Raw genomic sequence first — 3,374 nt, forward strand, 5'->3', positions numbered from 1 at the left:
TTTTTTTTTTTTTTTTGTTTCAAAGAGGTAGTAGTTCTCAAAACATTTATTTCCCTACCCCTAAGCATTCATTATTCCACCTCATGCTTTATTCATAATTTCTATCAACTCCTCTGCAGTGTCCACAGCCTTCACAATATGGCTATTTATATATTCCAGAGGACTGTCCATATCAATCCTTCAGAGACATTACAACACTTTTAGTGGATAAATTATGTGCACTACATATACAGTACTGAACATGTTGCTGCTCTCTTCTGCAGTAGCTCAAAATCACCTCCTTGCTGCTGGTGTTCTGTTGCTCTTACTATTTAGTCTTGGCCTGTTAAACTTGAAGCCTTTTGACTTAAATGAAATCTACCACATTTCGACCTTCATTTATCAGTTCTTTAAAAGATTCTCGAACATGAATGTCTGGTGGATGTCAACTTGTACATAATCTTAATGACTTCAGTCATTCTTACACCAACTTCCAATGTCTGCACACAAAATCTGAATTTCATTCATTGGCCAAGGTCTTCTGTCAAAAAATTACAGAATTTTGAAATTTTGACAAAAGTCAAAAAGCATTGTTCTTGAGCATTTTGAAGAAAAGAGTTTGGCAAGAAACCAACAGTTAATGCAAACAGCCAATAATTAATAAATTGAATAGGTACCAGATGAATTACAGTAGCTAACATCAGGAACATTCATCACCTGAAATCAATATGGTGCAGGTTCAATGGAAGTAGTGAATAAGTTCTGTTCTTTAGATTGTATAATCAGAACAACTGGTAGTTTAGAGTTTAAACTGGATGGAAAGTAAATATGGCTGTTTCAGCCTAAAACAATGTTTTTCACTCATCAGAGTATCTCACGTATGTGTAATAAATGAATTTATTTTATGTTCAAACAACTCAGATAAAGCTTCTCAAACCTACCCTACAATGTTGCTCTAAAAATAAACAATCTCATCATTGAAATTTTGAAGCAATGAGATAATGCATGATGAATTCAAAATAATGTGAATAAAATCAGCATTACATCTGACAGAATAATTTGAATACCAAAGGGTAAAGTTGACTTAGTGGAGGTACAATATTAATTTACACACAAAAGCCCCAGCTTGTTATTTCAGAAAGCAACTAAGCACTAAAGGTCCTTAGTTGACAACTATGTTGTTATGGACACATAATGCAAAAAATGATGCATACAGGACAGGAGGGGAGAGAGGATGTGGTGCATTATTTTATTATTATTATTGCAACTTGGTGGAATCTTTTGAAATATTTATAATACAATCTATTTAATTGTTTCTTTATATTTTAACAATTAATTGAATAAAAATATTTCATCATACATCTATTATGATCTGATCACTGGTACTATAATAGATATCCATTTACAAGTTAATAGCTAGTTCTTATATATACTAATTGTTTTCCCTTCTTTTTTTTTTTAAGAGATGCTCTCCAGTTGAAAGAAAGAAAAGAGATGACAAAGGGATAACATATATATCAAAATCTTGGGCATACACAAACCCAAATATGCACCTTAATAGTGTTACTATTACAACATTACATAAAAGGTCAACTCTGAATAAGGAGACCTATGACCAAAGGCCTTCTAGCCATGACTATATTATCTCTATATTTTTTACATAAAGTGTGTCGAATAAGAGTTTCCTTTTAAGATGGTTGGCTGGGTAATGTGGAAGTGATCTGGCTGCTTTTTTTCTTGCAGATGAGTATGTGTAGACCGTCCCTCACTATTTGTTTACCCAATATGTGGTTCCTTTTTGTTTCAGGTGATGCTTTTAGTTCTTGTTTTCGTTATTTATTGTTCGATATTTAAATACAGTAAATTTACACTACACACACAGTAACTATCAGCTTATGGTTTAAGTCACAAGCTCAACACTTTCAAACTGTTGTCTTCCATTAATTCTCTGGACATCATTTAACTTAATATACTGAGAGCTTATCAAGAAGGGGCATATGAATTCCTAGGTTTCGTGTTGAGACCACATACCATAAATATGTGGGTATGTATGAACACACACACATGATTAATCCATATCTATGCACACACATACTTACAATGTGTTGGTGTGTAAATCAAAAGTCATCAACTTATAAACTTATCACCAAATAAGATTAAGAACTTTAGAAAGCATTATGAAGTTTGAGTTAAGAAAGGAAAGTTCAAAATGTTGGCAGCTATTTAAAAAAATTAGATCATACTAGTTCATACATACATATATATACAATTAAACCTTGGGAGAGGCATTATGCTGGTAATAAACACATGCACTGATTCAGTCCTTTATTAATTTATAAACAGTATTTAGTTTTTTTTTTTTTTTCAACTAAAAACTAAAAAACTAAATACTGTTTATAAATTTATAAATTAATAAAGGACTGAACCAGTGTGTGTGTTTATTACCGGCATAATGCCTCTCCCAAGGTTTAATTGTATTTCTTTCAACACACGTATCCACATCAAGAATCTTGCACACCAAATACACATACAAAATACATATATATATATATATATATTTAAAAATGTTTAATGAATCTTTGTATTTTTCAATAGTGTGTAAAAGACTGAAAATACTATAACTCAATGACATAACATTGAGAATTAAAGATATTGGTGAGAATATAAAGAGTGAGAACTAAAAGGTGGGAATTGATGTTTTCAAAGAGTCAAAACTCAGAAATTTGCTGTGAAAATATGACATATCAACAATGAAATAGTCATACTGTCATAATAAAAATTGCAACTTAAAATTCAACTGTTCAAAATTAAGGTAATTTAATTAGTTTATTAAAAAAAAAAAATTTAAAAAAAGAGAATTTATAGAATAAATATCATCAGATATTGAAAATGTTTATTAAACAAGATGGAATAATCTGATATAGTTTTAATCATTGAACACCTATTATATTATTATTATATTATTTAATATCACACCAAGACATTCTTCAAGGTTAATTTAACACGTTCTCATTAAAAACTAACATACTATATAATTCAAATAAAGCATCATTACTACGACAAGAAATGTTTTAAAAAGTCATAACAAGATTGTCATTTTTAATTCTGTAACAGCTTTATTGGTTCCTCATTTAGTGTACAATCCAAGAGAAAAAAAAACTGTGTCAAGATCTTGGTACGTAGCTTCTAGGCTATCAGGCATTTACTATAACTACAAGTCACATTTATATAAATTTTTGAAAAAAACAAATCATCACAAAACAAGATCATAATATAGAGAAAATGATCTTTTGATAGTCACTGCAATGAACAAATGTTATTGAAACAGGCCACTGTTATAGGTTTTCAACATGACAAACACTAGGTTCCACAAAATATATATATATATATATATA

At 30.0% G+C, this 3,374-nt stretch overlaps 1 protein-coding gene across 2 annotated transcripts in view; it reads right to left on the reverse strand.

Moving 5' to 3' along the window:
* The window catches only part of LOC106873238 (regulation of nuclear pre-mRNA domain-containing protein 2), a 143,739-nt gene that overhangs the window by 17,683 nt on the left and 122,682 nt on the right, over window positions 1-3,374 (reverse strand). The window lies entirely within an intron of this gene.

The sequence above is a fragment of the Octopus bimaculoides genome, chromosome 2 (assembly GCF_001194135.2).
Source record: "Octopus bimaculoides isolate UCB-OBI-ISO-001 chromosome 2, ASM119413v2, whole genome shotgun sequence".
Taxonomy (NCBI): Eukaryota; Metazoa; Mollusca; class Cephalopoda; order Octopoda; family Octopodidae; genus Octopus; species Octopus bimaculoides.